This window comes from Ruditapes philippinarum, unplaced genomic scaffold, assembly GCF_026571515.1.
Source record: "Ruditapes philippinarum isolate M1 unplaced genomic scaffold, ASM2657151v2 ctg3044_1_1_1_1, whole genome shotgun sequence".
In the NCBI taxonomy this organism is placed as follows: domain Eukaryota; kingdom Metazoa; phylum Mollusca; class Bivalvia; order Venerida; family Veneridae; genus Ruditapes; species Ruditapes philippinarum.
Genome location: NW_026853616.1, coordinates 51995 through 74937, shown reverse-complemented (window position 1 = coordinate 74937; position 22943 = coordinate 51995).

Here is a 22943-nt window from a genome sequence, read left to right as displayed (position 1 = left end):
ACTTTGAGTTCCGAGCATTCCTTACCGACATGTTGTTATCGGGATGGACTCGATTCTAAATAGCAGGAGGTAGAGATAACTCTGCCTCCAGACAGACTCATCCTCGATTACAGTTATATCTCTTTACCCATACCCCACTCTATCACAGCAAATATTTGACTAAACAATTTATAAAACTTTCACAAAATTGATATAAAACAAGAGAGCGTTTATATATTTGGGTCGTAAATAGTTGGAGTCATAGACAGACATTGAGATACAAATGCTCGGTTTCATACTATATTCATTGGGTACATTTTTTAAGAGATCTGACCAACCCTGAACCAAATCAATTTGTGTGATGAATTCGTCCTCTTTTGGTTTTGTGTACAGTCTATTTAATCTTTAGGGGATTTCAATTACAAAAAACACTATAAAAGGAGCTGCTAACAGTAAAGAGCCTGTAAACTTGCTTGTCGCTATACTAAATACTGGCTGCAAAGAATAATCACTTTCGTTGCCAGTAGAGCTAAATAGCACTATATCATATACTTCTTGTAAACTAATATAATTCTGCTCAGAAGACATGAGTCACAGAGGAACACTAAATATACATCTGATATATCATACACTAGTTCTGACAGTTATTGATTACCTAAATCTTACTCCTTTGGGATTGTAAAATCTATAAGACATAAATATGCCAAAATCGCAACTGATGACAATAAACAGGGTCTAGACATGTTGACATGTTCGATAAAACCAATCTATAGTACGCGTTTGATATAGAGGAAAAAAATGTTACTTTTAACATAAAATCAGTATCATTGAATTCACTTAAATGAAAATAAACCAAAATTTCACCGATTTATCTTTAAACATATGAACATAGATTAGGTAGGACATTATTACTTCAGCCATTTTGATATACAAGAATATTTGTGAAGATTAAAATGGGCAATTTATTGCCTTAACAATAAAATATATTTGAAATTCAATAGGTATGTGAATAATATTTATAGGCATAATGCATTAAGATTAAGGGAAATATGTTTTTTTCAATAACTGCTTATTGTCTTTTGATTTATCGGCAAAGTATTTTTAAGGAAGTCGATTTGGGAATTGTATTCTATTTATCGTATTTTTATTCTGTTCCCCTCTGTCCACAGACTTATTGAGCAAGTCTCGAGTAACTGCAACAGTATTGGAAATCACTTTGGTTTCAGAATCTTTACAGTGAACGTTTGATTTCTATGCCATTCATTCTTGTCGGTAGCACTCGCAAGAGTTAAGATAGGAATCTGTGTCGGATAGTGCTCACATAACATAAATGATAGTAAGAATTATTAAAGAAAGCCAAATTTATATGCAAACGAAGGAGTTTTCATGTGTCAAGGAAACTATATTTACATATATACTTTCACCTAGCGTCTTTTTGCTATGCTAAGGTTTTATATTGTGTTTTGCACTAAATATGGTTATACAATACGTGTGTTTTTGAGACCTCCAGATCTTTTAAAGTAACGTGTGTAAAGCGGACAGTTACAAGGAAACAAAATATGATGAAATGCGCTTTTTTCTCAGTTGTGTATAAAGTGGAATGTAGTTGAAAAAGCAAAGAATGACACTATTTGGCATCAAATTAATATTAAAAATGCTACTTTTTGTGATATAAGACTGGAACAAATGCAACCTATTTAAAGATAATTAATAGGTATTTTCGAAATTGCGTATTTGAATGCAGTCGTAGGTTAAAAGTTACCTCACAATTTATCATGATCGAAAATACTAAATGATGCCTCAAAAGAAATATCTAGATGGATACTAACAAACACTACTCAATATACTGAAATATTGAAACACTGGAATATGACATTATTTCAATGCTTTGATACGACAAAAACAATTAGCAAATTAGATCCACGCTCGATTAACATTACATATCATAAAAAGAATCAGATACTGAAAGGTTTGAAATTTAAATTAAGTTAATTCCAAGCTGGAGTATTGTTACAGCGTGGGACTTTAAAGTAGGTTATTTGTTTGGATGGTGACGGAGTAAATCACATATTATCAACTTTGATAAAACGTGTAAAACTGAAGAAACAATATGATAATCTTGATTCTGAATTATTTGAAAGGCAAGCATGGCCACATCAAATCAAGATACTTGTGTTAAATCTTATATGTTAAAACTGTAAAATATCGTAACATTTTAAGAAGAAACGTGTATGCAATGGAATAGAAACAGACAAAAGCTAATGCGTATCTTATTGAACTATGTTTGGACATGTGAACAGAATATGAACGTGACAATTTCACCAGATGACGGCCAAGGAACTTACAATGTGGCTTTTGCTATATTTAGTGTCGTTGCACCAGCGATTTTCATTCTTGTAATTATCATGCTTCTAATGTTCTTTGTAGCACATATTCTGAGGTAAAAAAATATTTCCAGTTTTACCATTGTTGTTAAAACAAACATACAAATGCTTCGACAGAATAAATATGATATGAAAAAGAATTTGTAGTAACTCATTATATTATAATATATAATTAACATATAACTGTGCATCACACATACATCCATTTATCCTCAATCAGACGCATACATCTGTTCATTCATGTTGCAAAAATACGTCTGCATAGATTTGTTTTATTTTTTTTACAGATCACGTGTCATATTGCAACAAGCATATTCATAATGTGTCACAACTCTTTATATATTAAGCTTATTGCGATTCTTTTTTATTTTAAACAAGCAGAAGTCAATGAGCCATATAAAGTCAATACATATATACTATTATCCATTTTTACACTTTCCTATTTAAAGACAACTTAAACACCAATGCTTTATTTTTGTCTGCGGGCGCGTTTACTAGAACAACGTAATCACTGATTTATGTGAGACATAGACAAGTGTAATTTTAGCGTGGCAGCACTGGGAACACAGTTACAGATTGTGTCATTTCTTATTATAGTCCTTGCTATTTTATATTGATTGAACGCCTTTTTGTTTCTAAGACTTTTACCTGCTCCATTTCGGAGCAGTAACGAGAGTGTTTAAGTCCTGGTCCTTCGGGATAATTGATGTCAGTACAGTTAAATGATGAAGATTGAGTACCATTCAAGCTTGTGCTACGGCGAGTGAGGGATGTTGCACTTTATTATTATCCCTCATATAAGACTCAAGCAAACCGAGACTGCAATTTTCATTTAATTTAGTTGTTAGTAATGCTTCTCTCTTTCTCCAGATTTTTAATTAACTGTCTCATCAATGTTACACACCGTTTCACAAGTCAATAAGCCAAAGAAACTCAACTAGAAACATAGACGTATAAACATGTATTTAGTGTACTCTTACACATCGATATAATACAAAGAATGACGTTTTTAACAATGTCACATGGACTAAAGTGCACAATGGACATACATTAAAAACTCAAGGTCAAACAATTATGAAAACTATTTATTGAAAATGTTTCATTGTGCAACGATAGGATTATAATACAATATGCACACATCAAATAATGCAGTTGAAGCCTGAAAAACAAAACAAAAGTAACTCATTTATATAGATCATTCATTTGTATTTTCAATAAATGAAGATTTCAATTCGATGAAAGTAAGAAACAATGAAATAGTTCAGACATTTGAAAACTTTCCATAAAAATGTAAAAAAACCGCCAAGCTTATTGAATGTGTTCACAGAAATATTTATGACTGCCCGGTAGCAGTTATAAAACTATCAAATACTTTAACTTTCATAGTGATGTTGCAAGAACTTGCGTCAGTTGCACACCTGTGCTTCCATAGATCTTGGCAAATAATAATGTAAAACATTTTACAAATAAAAAAATAATGTATAAATCATAAAACAGTATATGCTCAAACTTTTAATCAAATATACGAAATTAATTTAAAATATTTATATTATAAATCTCACCTGCAAGTTAAAAGTAGATACAATCATTAATCAAATGAAAATAAAATACTGTCTCACAGATATACTCGATCAAATAATTATATGAAATTTGAAAACAATGAAAAAATCAATATTTTCCATTTTCTTTACTTCGTAATGTTTGCCAGATAATGCAAAAAAATTAAAATAAATAAAAATCATAAGATACAAATGGGAACTCCCGACTTCTGTAGCATATGACGTATTGTCGTACAGCATAGGCGATATTTTTCTGGTGAAGAAACGATGGTTCTTGAAGACATGGAAGAAGAAAAAAAAATGCTTTTATGCACTTAAATCAAAGGGCATACACTGGAGCGCAATTTAATGAAATAAACTTTCTATTTGCCATACACACGTGACAGCCAAAACACGTAAAGTTATGTAATAGTCGCTCACATTACATGCTTATTACAATCAATAATGTGCACCCATTTTGGTTTCTATGTTATTGACTTCAATTAAAATGCACAAACCCGTTTCCTAAATTTTGAACTAATCACGAAAAAGCTATATAGAATTTAGAGCATTTTTAAGATATTCATATGACAATCTTGAACGCATACTACTTAATTTTATAATTCACCGTTAAACGTTACAATTGGCTTTGTTTTTATGATACCCCGAATAAAACAGCCCTTTCGAAAATTGAATTCAAATCAGTTAAGTATCACGATGCTTATAGCCAAAAGACGCAGACCATAGAGTTGTTTTATGAAAGTCACTTTGACAGTCTACTCTCAAAATGTCTACAAATTGATAATTATTTTCTGGCTATAATAGCTTCCTGGACTAAAAGCTTTTGACATCAGAAACAGGCATAATTAGTGTCAGTCTACTGATTTATTCAGGACAATAAACATAACATTTTGTTACAATGTGCATTTTGTTATATTGATTAGTATGTCTCTAATAGAGAGTAATTATTGGAATATTCCTAATCTTTCAATTTTTTTTATTTACATATCCATATATTTTCTTTTTTCTTCTTTAGTAAGTTGGTTCGTTTGTATTTCTTTCATGTCGATTGTAGCACATTTTTGGTCATGTCCTAGTTCACCTAACCGGCTTTCCTGGATATCTAACCAGTAAAAAGTGTCCGATTGAGAAATATCACCTTACCTGACAATCAAACCAACTAACCCTTGATTACAAATCCGACGCCCTCCCCATTTAGATAAGCAGGCGGACATACTGCTTTTTCAGAATAAATATGCGGAGCTAATCACTTTTAAAGAAAGATATTTTGTTTTATCTCAATAATGATATAAGTTTCTGCTTATCAATAAATATTAATTCTGTTTTTATTTTTTATACGAACATTTTATTTTGGACCATCGTGCATGCAGGTACATGTGGTTCATGGAATCATAATATTTTTCCAGCATGTGAAATTTAATGGAAACCACTTTAAACTCGGATGACGCACTGCAGACGCCATGTAAACGTTTGGTTAGGATTTTATTACAGCTCTATGAGTGAGTTAATCGAATATTGATCATATTCACATTAACTGGTTCACCAAAACAATTTCAATAAAATTATTTCTTACATAATTGTCATTTTCCCCTAATAAAACTATGATATAAAAGGGAAAGCCATTTCTGACTTATGAGACACATTTTCCTTACACCCAACTCCTACAACTATGCCAGGCGCCGGGCGGATAGAAATCGGTAACCATTCATTTTAACATCCTCGCGGCTCACGTAGCGGCCATTTCGGAACGAGTCCGACGACAAACATTCATCCTTGATTTAACGCTCCCCGTGGGGCTCGAACGTTCGACCTCCCGATCCGATGGCCGACGCCTTAACCACTAGGCCAACGGTACCGGTTATATTTGATAGGCAAAAGTATTTCTTATACATCCATTTCATAAAAAATGTGAAACAAAACGAATTATGAAAATTGATGAAAAACAATCGGTTATTTCAGATTGATGTACAAATGAACTTGAAATAACTTGTCACAAAATAAGTTTTATATATAATACAGGAGTATGAAGATATAACAATTAATGAAAACCACCATGAAAACAAATAATAATATACCACAATATAAAAGTAATTTTTTTAAACAAAACGATATTAAATGATATAATGTTTAAAAATCATCCATCAATTGAAATATACTGAATAGATCATTGTCATCATTTCAAATACGGCCAAAGAACATAAAGTAAACATTTTAAGTTCATTATTTTAGAACGAACCGTAAAATATGATATATATTTATTACAAAATGCAACCTTTGTTTTCAGCTGCACGTTTGAGTTGGTTTTTCTTATTTTTAAAAATTATCATAAATATGATACCCCTTTATCTTTTTGAAAGTTGAAATACAATAAGGAAAAACCCTGTAGAGGCTGAGACAATAATTTCGACATGCCGAAAAATCAGATTAAGGGAATGTTTAACGACCATGTCAAATCAAATATTTTCAAACTCTCTGGATAGCATGAAAAGCTTTGCAGTACAAAGAGTAAAGGTTATTTCAGCAATTTGAAAATATAATTGTATTTGATTCAAAATAACTTTGCTAGGACATAATCTATCGAGGCGCCATACAAAGACTCTGTTCTTTATAACCTTCTAGAAAATAATATTATCAACGGTACCTTAACGTGGTAACGACATAGATGTCACATCCTGTCAGAATTAAAACTGTACTGGAGAGTTTTGGTTTTAAGATATTTATGGTAAGGTCGCAAAGTTAACATTGTCTGGAAATTATGTAAAAGTATCCATTTGGGAAAATGTAGGAGGTAGTGAATCGCAAAATTATGTGTAATGCTTTAAATGATCTTTCCCACCATTAGAGTATTGGTTACTCACAAACAATAAAAGGTTGTTTAAAGATCCTGTAACTCATTTTTTTATGTTTTTATATCATAAATATCATGCTCAAATGAAGATATATCAATATTGTAAGTTCCAAAAAGCATTATTTGTAAACAAACAGTGTTCTTGCGTTTTGGTATATTTATAAAATCATGAAGAACACTTACGCTGTACTTTGTTGTGCTGATATATTTAGAAACAATACATCTGCAATAATTTGTTTAACATTCACGCACCATTTCCTAAATACGATTAACTGTGAGATTTGCATTTGTCTGTTTTGAACTTACTGAATGCTTTTGTTTCAACAAATAAACAAATCGCTCTGTTCGAGTTTGTCTGTAATATATCATATATGACAGAAATGACTCTAACATGATTGAAGGTACGTATGCTACGTCTAGACCGACTGCAAAAATATACTCAATTCAGTAACCGATATTATGTATACTTTAAGAATGAATCCTACGCCGTCAAAGGTGCAGTATTCTTAATTAAGTAACATATGACAGGTAGTGATTATAAATAGATTTTCATAATCATATTCTATGTTTGTTGGAAACCTGTCTTTATGTACTGCGTAGTGCGCAAGTCACAAACATGTGTTCTTTGAAAGAAAACAGAACTTTGTAAAATACGTCTGACAATAGTTCAAATGTGTAATGCCTGTTCCTGTGGTAAAAGTTATGGTAACTATAATACAGTATAGCATATTGACAATTTACGTCATGAATTTGATAAAGAACGTTTATATATTACTTTTAAACAATGCATAATTATGTTATGTTAAAACATTAGATATTTTATATCCTAAATGTCTTCGATAGTAAAGCATGTGTGGTATCGTATTACAGATGCCCAGAGAAGGAATGTCAATATTATGTGAACACATTTTAAGGATATGTCTTTACTTTCCTAAAAGCTTTCCATCATTAGAAATAATCAATATTGATAACGATAAGTGTTACGTAACATTCCCATATCATTGCGGAAACATATTTCTATTATGATAAACATATATAGGTGAAGTTCTAATCCCAGGTTAGTGACTTCGAGGCTATCATATGAATGTACCTTTACAAAATATTCAAGAATGAATGAATGAATGAATATGTTTTGTTTCAATCACACGTCACGTAACAGGCTGTTTTATTCATCCCATCTTTCTGTCAAACAACAAGGCAAATGAACAAAGCATGGAAAACATTAGCATGTGTCCAAGTCATTCTCTTCTGTCAATCCATAATGTTATTTATGTAATTCCTTGTGTATCATTAGCGAACTACCGCGTTTACAATTACATATTACAATATGTCCATATTCATTTGATTAGCCTACTGCTATGTCAAATTAAGTCATGCTTAACATGCTATAATTTATATAAACTGATCAATTTCACACCAAATTGAAAACAGTTTATGTGTCTGTATATACGAATTGGTCTAGTAAATGACAAGTCTATAAATGTTTTGTTTATTAAGTAGACATTGAGTAATATAAGTATATATGTCTTGGTGATACAATTAAATCTTATGTCATTTCTCAAGAAAGTCCCAGTATTTTATATTGATTTAACGTCAGACTGTATTTTTACAGACCTTAAACTAATATTTAATGAGCGAATGAGACTTTTTCTGGAATAGTTTAAGATATGTGACATTCTTGTTAAGACATTGAAAGGCTACAAAAACGTCAGCTTAGAAAAGAAAACCTTTGAAGAATTGCAAGACTAATTTATTATCGTATGATACTTTTATGAAAGTTACAAGAATTGTGTTTTAAAATTCCAATGCTATTCAAGCCCTTTGGGTGTAAAATCAAACTACAACCTCTTGCAATTGATACTAATGACAATAGATTGAACTGAGGATGAGAAAGGTTTTCATTTAATTGCCTTTGAAATAGGAGGAGCTACCATGTATTATACCATTTGCTTTTGAAACAATTCACAGAATATGATAATTTTGTATTTAGAAAATTGAGCACGTTTATTATGAACCTTTTATACCAAAATATGTTTACACTATCTTGTGCAAAATATGTAAACCTTTATCATTAGAGAACATATTTTCAATTAGAATTTCAATGTAAAGAAATAAAAGGATCTAAATTAATTTAAAGTTCATACAAGTGGATGACTAGATGTATAACTGTCAAGAAAATAACAGATTATCATAAACATTTGTAAGGATGATTTAAATCAAATTTAATTTGTCTTTGCTACCATCATATATTACAATCCATACATTGCACATTTAAGATAAAATCATATTTAAGAAGCTAAAGGTTCATTTATTAAACGAATTTCTTATATACAGCTCTGTTTATATTACATATTATATTTATATTATAATGATTGTCACAACGATATTTAAACATTCCAGGGAATTAGAATAGACAATACATTGTACTGTTTTCTGGAGACATATCATGAACAATGCATTGAAAAAATAAAATTAAATTACGAAAGTGTTCGATTATATCAAATTAAATATCTTTTTCACTATGTCACTTTTGATGAATTTCAATTGCCGCCAGAGAAATTTACAGATTATCACGCAAGCAAAACAAGGAAATTATGTTCATTTTAAGAGAAGTTAAAGATTTTTTTGGTTTTAGTGAGAAACTTCCAAGTAAATTAGTTACTTGATTCAAAAGTATTTCATTCAGTTGAAACGTTTTCAGTATTCTTTATATTAGATGTTAAAAGTTTTTAGCTGAAATTTTTGGCTGCTTGCGTAATTGTGTATTTACCTATCACCCTTTCCCGGTGCCCTTTTACTTTGTGGGCATATTTATCCATCTTTAATTGTTTTCTTTGATTTCCTTGTCGGTTTCTATTATTTCTTCTTATGTATCATTTTAGTGATGAGCCTGTCCGTGCTCTGCCTTGTGCCTTGTCCTTTTTTTGTTTGGTGATCCTCCTGGGCTCCTTACCAGTGGTTCTTGTTGCTGGGTCGTGTGGGTGTTGCATTCATTGAACGCCGCCTTTCCTTGTTGATCTTGTTTATCACATATATTAGATGGTCAGTTCAACGAAATAAAAAATGTTTAAAATGATACTTTAAAGAAACACCACTGGAAACATAAACGAAAGTTAATCAACAGAGGCACTGAGTTAATAACAATGATTATGAGTCCCTGTTGGCAGCTTTTGCTTTGCTTTCCTTGATAAAGAGGGGTTACTTGCAATTAAATAAGACGACAACGGAGATGAAATAGATAACGTACCATTTAATTAATATGTGTTTAAAACACATAATTAAAGAAATATTGCAAAGCATGATGTATGTGATTTTGTTGATTTTTTCATGGTTTTTGTAATGCCTGATAATTAAAGTGCAGTCACATTTACAGAAATTCTATAAAAATATATATTTTGGAAATGAAGGGGTGGAGGATCGTAGTGATGACTTTGGAACATTGCTTTCAATCATTTAGCATCGTACATGTCATGATATAATGACTATACACATCGTCACAGTAAGGTTCAAATTTTATTTCTTTTTGGCTAGGGATGAAAATGTATTTAACAATGTCTTAACGTTTAAATGTTACAATATGGTTCTACAAATAAATATTTAGTATAGCCTTATTCTATTCTTATCCTGGTTCTTTGGGAGCATCCCTTTTCCAGATTATTTATCTGAATTGACAAAATATGTTGCTTTATAGGTCAATTGGCAAATACAGATTAAAAAAACTCATTACTTCATTAATAAAAGCTTTAAAGCTATACATAACAATTTCATTTTATTTTCCTGCTCAAAATACTAGTATATCAATTTTTTTATTTAAAACACGTCATATAATGATACTTGCAATGAAAGATTAGGATTTATGTTCTTTATTGATCGATTTAGACTGTATTTGAGCACATCTTAAGATGCTAAATGTCTTTTGTGCCAAGTTCAGACATTTGTACTTAGACGTCGATAAAACTTTGCGATATTTAATGGTGTGAAAGCAAATCCTGGTTTATTTGCATTTGTCTTCGTTTTTTTATTTCTGTTTATTTTCATTTATTTCAAGGAGCGGAAAAGCAAAATGTTGTTTTGGAAATAACAAAGACATGCATGTTTATCTAAGTTAATTTTCAATAAAATTAACACTTTACCGTTTGACTGTATTCGGTTAATGCGTCATTATGTTCGTTTACTATTTATTACAAACGTTACGTCATACATGTGATTTAATTTAACAATTGGAAAAAGAAAATGCACAAAAAACGAAATTCCGAATTAGCAATACAGTTATAGATATTTAATTTTGGTTTATTAATCTTTCATGAAATGTGAACCCAATGATGTGTATTTTTTCTATTATTTTTTTTATTCGGCTAATATCAATGGAATGTTCACTGTAGAAAATACCAAGTGACACAGTTATTTACCAAAATCTCCAAGGAATACAAATAATTACTTGATTATAGAACATAAGTACATTTTCCATGTGAAAGTGTCACGTAATCAATAAAGTCGTCAAAAATAGTCACGATCTGTTTCACATATTTAAGCATTGAATCAACTTGACGTATCTTATTCAATTAGCAGAGATAACGACACGGATGTCACATCCTGTAAGATTACAACTCTTACACGAGATGTTTGGTATTTAGGTATTAATGGGAATGCCGCAAAGTTAACATTGTCTGGGAATTATCGTGAAAGTATCCATTTGGGAAATGTAGGAGGTTCGACATGGCAACTGAGTAGCAAAATTGTTCATAAGGTTATAAAGAACTTATCTTTCCCACAATTAGAATATTGATAACTCACAAAAATAACGGCTTATTAATAAAAAATAACCATTTTAAATAACAGTGTTTTTGAACTTTGGTATGTTTATAAAAATATGAAAAGCACTTTAATAGCTTCTGTTTTTGCATTGATATATTAAAATGTGTATCTGAAGATTTTGTTTAACAGACACGCACTATTTTCTAATACAATTTACCTGTGAGGTATGCATTTGTTTTTTTTAAAGCGTTCTGTTTTCAACAAAATCCAAAAATTTTAATTCGATTTTGTCTGTAATATATCATATTTAAATTAAATGTACAAGTTAGTATGTTACGTTAAGACCGATTGCAAGATTTGTTCGATATTACTAAATATATTTTAGAAAGAATCCTAGTGTGTCAAATGTGCAGGTTTTCCTATTTAGTAATTATATGACAAGAAAATAATGTATTTAATTATTAAATTCATTTCGTTTATTAACTGGAATATCTGACCAATGTTTTGTAAGAAAAATTTTTGAATATAACATTGGCCAAATTATGACACTGTGAAACATGTAATTGTCTTTTGTTATGAATGTACTCGAAAGTACAACATGTGTGGTATCGTTTTATATACTCCCAGACAAGGAATGTCAATATTATGTGAACAAAAAATAATAAATATTAATTTGTCATATCGTTTTCCAGAAGCTATCCATCATCGGAAATAATTCAATATTAATAACGATAAGTTTACGTTTTTTACGTAATATAACATATCTTTGCGAGAAATATTTCAATACTGATGAGCATATAAATATACAGTATGTACTTTGTATTGAGTAAACTTAGTGAAGTAACTTTATGGTTTTCATATGAATAAAACTTTACAAAATGCACAGAAAGGATATACATGTATACATTTGTCATCATCACAATAAACATTAACCACTTTTGTATTCATCTCATTTTTTCAAGACAAGTCAAATGGCCCAGGCATGCACATTTCCATTTCACATCCCCTACCCTTATGCACATTTCAGCCGATCAATTCAATTTTTGAAACAGTTGTTGTATTCTGCAATTGGTAAACTCATAAGGTACTGGTTATGACATAACCCAGAGCATTTCTTGATATATATTTCCCGACAGGTGGACTTTTAGTTTGGGGAACACGAAATAGTCACAGGGGGTATGTCTAGGTTCTGGTGAAAAAAGCGGAGTGGGGGAGGACAGTGACTTTTTCCGCCTTCAAAAACTCCGGAACAATTCGTGCCTTGTGAGATGCACATTGTCATGTAAGAGTCTGAGGTACTGAAACCTGTTTGTTGGGCGGCGGCGTTTATAGTGTTTCTAAAGTTTGTGAAGTTCAACGTCCTCTATAGTACGACTGGGCCCTTTGTTATCAAAGAATATAACATACAAAAGCTTTCTCATCGATAGTATTCTTTTAGCAATGCAAGGGCGCATTGCGTTTTTAGTGGCCAAAAAAAAAATCACCTATGTTTCGTCACCTGTGACCAAATTGCCGAAAACCTTTTTGCTGTATTTCAGGTATTTTTTTCAACAAAAGTTGGCCTTTCAACTAGGGACCTCTTTTAGTCGTGAGTTAATAAATGTGGTATCCACCTAGCATTAATCTACTATGCGAAAAGATGTTTTCCTCAAATGCAATGAACACGTGCTAAAGGCAAGTTTGTCATTCCCTAGCTAATAGTGCCTGACAGTGTACCTTGCGTCTTTCTCCAGGATTTTGTCGGATTCTTTCAATGATACGTATTTACGTTGTTGTTGCATGGCGACCTGTGTGAGCAGCATCTTTTCAGTTGCTTTGTCCCGACTAATCGAACCCAACCCAAAACACATATAGACATTTGACCCTCCCCATTAAATATCACACACCCCGCGATGAATGTCCCGGGTTTAACCAAGCAGGGGCCACCTTTGATAAAGGCCCTAATTCCAAAAAAAGTTTCAGCTCTCTTTTCCCAAACCCCATTTGTTGTTTAGGAAAAGAGGAAACCCGCAAAACAATGGGACACAGTACCAAACCCTTTTTAATTGTAGCAAGATTTTTGGAAACCCAACTTTCTCTCCAGGGATTTAAAACTATCGACTTTTATTGGAAAATTTTAGTTCATTTTTTAGCAAAGATTTTCCCCGAGATAGAAAAACCCATTAAAAATTAATTTTTAACCCCCCCTCGTATTTTTATTGTATAAAAAGGGGGAAAATTTACAACAAAAATATTTGGGGGCCCCTCCCTTTAAGGGGGTTGAAATCAAAACACTTGCCCCTCACCGTTGTGAGTTCAAATCCAGACAGGGACTTTGGATTCTTTCATGTGAGGAAGCTATCCAACTAGCTTACGGGAACGTCGATGGTTCGTGCCCGAAATAATACACCGGAAGGACACCTGAGGTCTTTCTCCATCTGTAAAGCTGGAACGTCGCCATAATGACCTATAGTGTATCGTTGACTTAAAACCTAATTAAACAATAAAACAAAACATAAACATTGTCAGAAATCAAGAATTATTTGTTCAACCACTGCTATGTCAAATTAAGCCATGCTTAAACATGCTATAATTTATATAAAAACAAATCTATTTCACACCAACATAAAACAGTAATGAGTTTTTTGTCTACGAAATCGTATACTTAATGTCAAGCCAATAAATGTTTTTTTGTATTTAGTAGACATTGAGCAATATAAATCTATATGTCTTGGTAATACAATTTAAGAATCTGTCATTTCTCCGGATAGTCTCAGTATTTTATATTGATTTACCAAATATATTTTAAGAAGACTTAGACTTTTATTTAATGAGACTTTTGCCGATTTGCCAAATGATATTGTGCAGTCGTGTTTAAATATTGAAAATTATATATGTATCTACAAAACTTTATACGAATGACAATTACAATTAAAAATGATATTTATATCGTATGACACTAAAGCATGCAATTCATTACACAATTTGTTGTTTCAAAATGCCGATGCCATTGACACCCTTCTGGTAGGAAAAATTACAGCCTCTTGTATAAGAGACTTTAAACTCATACAAAATGCAGACAATTAAATAGAATGTTCAATTGCCGACATATCTAGAGTATATTGTAGATATTAATATGAACATTATATAATTCTAAAAGTGTTAATGCGACGTAAAACTCAACCGAACGAAAAATATAAAATTGAGTTATGTAAACTAATTTGTCATTATAAGCACACCACGGTATTGTAAAATACTTATTAAACATACTGATTGAAATTGAGTATTTTAATTATTAATAAGTAAAGACAGCAAACAGAATGAATGTAATCTTAAACAGGCAACATTAAAAATATTCAAATAAAGGTTGATCAAATGTAGTTAAAAAGCGCTATCGCGAAATAACTATATATATGTTGTAATCGGTTTTGTTTGCAAAATCGATTGGCACTTCAAAATAGGCTAGGGAGTGAGGCTATAAGTGTAGAAGAGAAACGCTTTTGGGTTTTTGAAAATCAATTCCTGGATGCGATATTTGCTCTCTTTTAAATTTTTGAATTCATCTTCTTGTTCAAAGTAAGTCTGGTTAAAATCGTTATCAGTTTTTCAACTATTAATGTTTTTGTTTGTTTAAGTACAGTTTTAGTTCAACAAAGGATCCGTTCAACATGTTCAAAAACACATTAAACGTAATTTACTAGCGACAGGTTTTTTAACATTCAGCGCTGATTTGAATGATAAGCTAGTAGGAGTGATAAACCATGTTATAAGTAAAGAATTAGGTAATCTTTCGAGACTTTTGGCTTGTGTGAGAATTGAAACTTATCTACAATAACGTCATCAACAAAGATATTTTGATTGCAAGATACAAAGCATTATACGTATTTAGTACATTTGAATGCATGTTTATTACTGAAATAAAGTTATTAAAACGAAAGACAATTGACATAATAATAAGAGCCAAAAGCAGTTTCAATTTCCTTGTACTACCATTGAAATATCTCTTTTGATGTTTAATGTGTGTTGTTGTTGTTTTAGTTCTCTGTGTTATGTACATACGTTCACTGCCAGGTATCAAATGTGCGTGATGTAAATATCAATGAGTATAAAATGGAACAAAGAGGTCAAATCCCATTGACACCGAAATACACTCAATGACTGGTTAAGTTTTCCAATTAACATTCTGTAATTACTGCAGTACTTGAAACCATTTTTTCAATGTTAAAAAAAGCAAACAGCTACAAGGTTTTAACGTTTGTATAAATATCAATGGCTTAAATTAATGGAAAATATTTTGCAAAATGTTAAGACGGTTAACACAGTCATGGATTTTAATGTAATTCTCAATGACAAAAGATTGAGCTGTCGTTAAAAGAAAAGAAACTACCAATAATTCTAGCATTGCTTTTTAACAGAATAATAATTACATTTTTTGGAAATTAGTCCCGTTTAAAAAGAACTCACTATTCCAAAATATGTAAGAAGATTAACATAAACAAAATAACAGATGATAAGCCAATACTTTTTAAGAAGCGATACTTTCATTAATTCAAAAATGCCTCTAATAAAGATCTTTTTTAAAAAGAAAAATTGTTTATGCATTTTATTCAAAATAAGTTTTGAATAGTTCAGGTAATGGTAATATATAAGTACTTGTATTGTCCAACAACATTGACCTGTCACTCTTGCATTTGACCCTGTAGTCGGTATATTCCGTACACGTTACGATCTACTTATAAATTGATATGAATGTAAAATATCCAATTCTTAAAATCGTGTAAATTAAAAATCTCTCTTAGCGCAGTTGGTAAAGGGCTTTCACTTGAAGAATGTTGACGTAAACTGGTAGGTTCGATACTTACTTTAGCGATTTTTTTTTCTCTTTTTTTTCATTTTAATTTTAAAATTGCCATTTTCTTAAAACTATTGCAAACCTTTTCGATGTACCATCTGTTAAGTATTATTAATAACTGTCTTTATAGCGTGTATGCGCTAAAGCATGTACGATTGCACAATGCCACAAAGACAACCGTTGAAAGATACTGTTAAAATAAAATAAAAAAATATAATTATGCATAAAAACATCACTTAAAATGTTTTCTAAAACCAGGTGTAGAAAAACGATTTCAAATTAATTTTTGCAAGTAAATTAAAAAAATCATAACGTGGTGTTGGTAAGGAATCGAACCAGAGACCTTCAGATCGGTAGTCCGACATCTATACCAATACACCACACCTCACTGACGAGAAAAGTTAACTAAAATGTCGATATAAAATATAGATACTGGTCAGTGTTTATTCATATGACCTTTACGAAAGTTAATGAAGTTCCAGGTCAATGTTGTTGAACAATACCAAAGTTTTCGATTATATCACATAAAATAATTTTTTCACTTGTGTAAACATTGCTGAATTTCAATTTCTGTTAGGGAAATTCACAGCTTATCAGGCAAACAAAACAAGGAAATTTTGTTTCATCTTAAAAGAAGCAAAGGATCTTTTTTACAGTTAGAAAACTGCCAAGTTGATTTGTTTCGTGATTCAGATGAATTTCGTTTAGTTGAGCAGTTTTTAGGTTTCCTTTTTTTAAATGTAAGAGGTTGACATTTTAAGCTTGAACATATTTTTTTTCTACTTAGATGACTACTTATTGTTTGATTTTATAAGCCTGTCAATTGCATACTGATTATATGGTCAATGAACACAATATATCAATCTTCGATCGATTTCGTGAGATTTAAGTTGTAAGACATGATTTAATTTAATTATTGTCTGTGAAGAAATTGTACTGAGCGATATAGCGCAACAGGGTACTTTACGGGTCTTTATGTCCTGGTACCCTACGGGTTGTTAAATCGTGAACGAATTGGTCCATATGGTTGTTTTTTATTTGTATATTCAACATACTAAAGCTTTGATTGTTTTTTTTTTTATTTTGTTTGTTTTGATTAAATGATTTGCACTTATTATGGTAAAGTCTATACTCTTTTTAAATAACATGGATCAAGAAATAATATTTAAAAATCAATTAATGTCATTAATGAGACAGCTATTCGGCTAGCATACGAAACGTTGTTGTATCTACTTTGGTGCCCGTTCGTGCCCGAACTAATGCAGCTGAGTTCATCATCACTAGTAAAGCTGGAATGTCGGAATATGACCTTTATACGAGTAGTTCCAGTGCGTTGGTTAAAGGCAACCAGAATAGAAAAAAAGAGTTTCCCCATATTCTTTTACAAAATATTTTATAGCAATACGAATAAGTACACACCATACATTTACTATAAACCTAATTTGTTTGTTTGTTTGTTCAATTGGGTTTTACGTCACATCGACACATTATAGGTAATAAGGCGCCGTTCCAGCGTTATTGGTGGATGAAGACCTCAGATGCTCTTCCGAGCATTATTTCAGGCACGAATGGACACCTTAGTACTGTATTCCTAAAGCTAGAATAATCTTAGTCCAAAGTAGCAAAGTCCAAACTGTCTTACAAAATGGCAAGTAACTTTACGTGTGGTAAATTAAGAAGGACTTATTTAAATTAGACAATGCTTCGTGCAAATGTACACTTGCACTGATCAATAAAATTTGAATATGTTTGAATGTTATACTTTTGGTGAGCAGACATACAAATGATATTTGGAGATAACTGTGAGATTTGCAATTTGTCTGTTTTGAACATACTGAATGCTTTCTGTTCCAACAAATAAACAATGCGCTTTGTTCGAGTTTGTCTGCAATATATCATACATGACAAAAATGACTCTAACATGATTGACGGTACGAATGCTACGTCTAGACCGACTGCAAAAATATACTCAATGCAGTAACCGATATTATGTATACTTTTAGAAAGAATCATATGCCGTCACAGGTGCAGTATTTTAAATTAAGTAACATATGACAGGCAGTGATTCTAAATGGATTTTTATGTCTCTATTTCTAGGTTTGTTGTAAAGAAAACAGAACTCCGTAAAATATGTCTGATAATATTTCAAATGTATAATGCCTCTTCCTGTGGTTAAAATGTATGGCAAATATAATACAGTCCAGCATATTGACCATTTACATCCTGAATTTGATAAAGAAAGTTTATAAATCACTATTTAACAATGCATAATTATGAAATGTTAAAACATTTAATATTTTACATCCTAAATGTCCTCGATAGTACAGCATGTGTGTTATCGTATCACAGATACCCAGAGAAGGAATGTCAGGAATGTCAATATTATGTGAACACATATTAAGGATATGTCTTTACTTTGTCATATCGTTTCCTAGAAGCTATTCATCATTAGAAACAATCAATATTGATAACGATAAGTGTTACGTAACATTCCCATATCATTGCGGAATTCTGATCAACATATAAGGATAAAGTGTTTAATCCCAGTTCAGTGACTCCGAGGCTTTCATATAAATGGAACTTTACAAATGTACAAGAACTTATGTATATGTTTTTGTTTCCATCACACTACGTATCAGACTGTTTTATACATCCCATCTTTCTGTCAAACAACAAGGCAAATGAACAAGGCATGGAAAACATCAGCATGTGTCAAAGTACTTCTCTGTCAATTAATAACTATTGATTGTGACGTGTATTCCAAAAGGTAATAGCTGATACATGTAAATCTATATGACATTACTTTTTTACTATTGTATGGGACATGTTTTCCCACAGTTAATTCAAGTTTATATATACATGTATAGTATAACATAATATTTTATCATTACGAATGAATTAAGTTTTATTGCAATATCAATGCATTTTGTTAAACAAAAATAAAATTAAAAGATTTTGTATTACTGCATAAACTGCTTCCATATTACCTAAATAAATGCGCCTCGTCAACGCAAAACTGTTTGTTTGTTTTGGTTTTGGTTTAAGGTGGTGTTTGAGACGCATGCTTATTTAAGTAAATCTTGACTACAATTAACACTTTACTTATTGACTGTATTAGGTTAATGCGTCATTATGTTCGTTTACTATTTATAACAAACGTTACGTCATACATGTCATTTAATATAACAATTGGAAAAAGAACATGCACAAAAAAAAAAAAAAAAAAACAAAAAAAAACGAAGAATGTGAACCCTATGAGTGTAAGTTTTCTTTCATTTTTTTTAATTCGGCTAATATCAATGGAATGCTCACTGTAGAAAATACCAAGTGACACAGTTATTTACCAAAAACTCCAAGGAATAAAAATATTGCCTGATTATAGAACATACATACTTTTTCCATGTGAAAGTGTCACGTATTCAATAACGTCGTCAAAAAAGTCACGATCGGTTTCACATATTTAAGCATTGAAACAACTTGACGTATCTTATTCAATTAGCAGAGATAACGACACGGATGCCACATCCTGTAAGAGTACAATTCTTACACGAGATGTTTGGTATTTAGGTATTAATGGGAAGGCCGCAAAGTTAACATTGTCTGGGAGTTATCATGAAAATATCCATTTGGAAAATGTAAGAGTTTCAACATGACAACTGAGTAGTAAAATTGTTTATATGGTTATGATAAACTTATTTTTCACACCATTAGAATATTGATAACTCACAAAATAACGGCTAATTAATATAAATCAACATTTTATGTAACAGTGTTGTTGTACTTTGATATGTTTATAAAGATATGAAAAGCGCTTTAATAGCTAAATAAGTTTCCGTTTTTGCATTGATATATTAAATTTAAAGATGTATCTGAAGACTTTGTTTAAGATACACGTATCATGTGCTGCTAAATACAATTATCTTTGATATATGTATTTGTTTGTTTGAACATACTGGAAGCTTTCTGTTTTAACAAATAATCCATAATCTTCATTTGCTTTTGTCTGTAATATGTCATATTTAACTTAAATGTAATCTAACATTATAGAAGGTACGTCGATTTGCTCAGTAATCAATATTACTAAATAACTTTTAAGAAAGAATCCTAGTGGGTCAAATGTGCCGTGTTCTCATTCAGTTATTTAGAGGAAGATAATGCATATGTATTTTCATTATTACATTTATTTCGTATAGTCACAGGATATCTGGCCAATGGTTTTGTAAGAATAGTTTGGATATTACATTGCCAAATTATGACTCTGTGAAACATGTGAATGTCCTTGTCATAAATGTACTCGATGGTACAACATGTGTGGTATCGTATCATATATTCCAAGACAATGAATGTCAATATTTTGTGAACAAATATTAATAAATATTAATTTGTCATATCGTTTCCAAGAACATATCCATCTTTGGAAATAATCAATATTGATAACGATAAATGTTACGTAAAATTACCATATCATTGCAAGAACATATTTCTATACTGATGAACATATAAAGATACAGTATGTACTTTGTATTTAGTAAACCTATTGAAGTAACTTGATGGTTTTTATTTGAACATAACTTTACAAAATACACAGAAAAGAATATTTCATTATGTTTTTGTTTCATTCACACTAAACATAGCCATGTGCCCAAACACTTTTCTTCAAATCTCCCAGTCCATAATGTTTTTCATAATTGTTGGCAACATTATTATTATTGTATGAGGGACTACTATCGCATTTACATACACAATACAATCGATCTCAGAAAATCAAGAATTATTTGTTCAGACCACTGCTAAGTCAAATTAAGACATGCTTAAACATACTATAATTTATATAAACAGATCAATTTCACACCAACTTGAAACAGTTAATGCGTTTTTGTCTACGAAATCGTATACTAAATGACAAGTCAATAAATGGTTTGTGTATTAAGTAGGCATTGAGTAATATAAACCTATATGTCTTGGTGATACAATATAAGAATATGTCATTTCTCCTGATAGTCTCAGTATTTTATATTGATTAACCGATATATTTTAACAGACCTTAGATTTTTATTTAATGCGACTTTTGCTGATTTGCCAAATTGTTTTGTACAGTCTCCTCTAAATATTGAAAAGTATATTTACAAAATTTTTATACAAATAACAATTACAATTAAAAATTATATCTATATCGTATGATACTTACATTCAATGTTACAAAATTTGTTTCTCAAAATACCGATTCCGTTTACAACCTTTTGGAGGAAATTACAGCCTCTTGTATAAGAGACTTTTAAACTAAAAAAAAAATGCAGACAAATAAATAGAATATTCTTAAACAGCACACTAATAAATTTCAATAACGGTTCATTCAATTAAGTTAAAAAGCGTTATCACGAACTAACTATATATCTACTAATATGTTGTAAAGGATGCTCTTCAATAGACGAGGGAGTTCGGCTAAAGTGTAGAATGATAGTGCAAAGCTTTTTGTGTTTTGAAAATCAATTCTTGGATGCGATATCTGCTCTCCTTTAAATTCTAAATTTTTCTTCTTATCGAAATCTTTATCAGTTTTCAATTATTGATGTTTCATGTTTCTTACGGTACAGTTACAGTTTGCTTTAAAGAAAAAATAATTTCTTCGTGTACTTGAAACATCGAATTTCAGTTATTTAAATCACAGCAAGGTTTTAGTTTGTATAAATATCAATAGCTAATTAATGGAAATATTCCGAATGTTACGAATGGTTGACACAGTCCTGGACTTCAATATAATCCGGGGCGTCCGTGGCCGAGTGGTTAAGGTCGTTGACTTCAAACCACTTGCCCCTCACCGCTGTGGTTTCGAATCCCGACAGGGACTTTGGATTCTTTCATGTGAGGAAGCTATCCAGCTAGCTTACGGAACGTCGGGGGTTCTACTCAGGTGCCCGTTCGTGCTTGAAATAATGCACGGAAGGGCACCTGAGGTCTTCCTCCACCAGTAAAGCTGGAACGTCGCGATATGACCTATACTGTGTCGATGTGACGTAAAACCCAAAACAAACAAACAAACAAACAATATAATCCTTATTGACAATAGATTGAACTGAGGGAGAGGAAGGTAATTATTTAAACTGCCATCAAAAGAGAAGAAATTACCAAAAACTCTAGCACTTGCTTTTTTTTAACAGAATGATATTATATCTTCGGAAAATTTGTCCCGTCTAAATAGCACTCACTATACCAAATATGTTAGAAGTTTAACATAACCAAACTAATTGATGATAAGCCAATATTATTTAAGAAGCGATGATTTCATTTATTTAAATGAACTTCTTGAATAAAGATCCTTTTTGAAAAGAAAAACTGTTTATGTATTTTATTCAAAACCATTTTCAATAGTTCAGGTAATGGTAATATTCTTGTACAATACGTTTGATTGAAAACACATAAACTATTTTTTTATCTGTGTAAATATTGCTGAATTTCAATTTCCGTTAGAGTGATATACAGTTTATCAAGCAAGCAAAACAAGGAAATTATGTTTCATCTTAAAAGAAGCAAACGATCTTTTTTACAGTAAGAAAACTTCCAAGTTAATTAGTTTCGTGATTCAGATG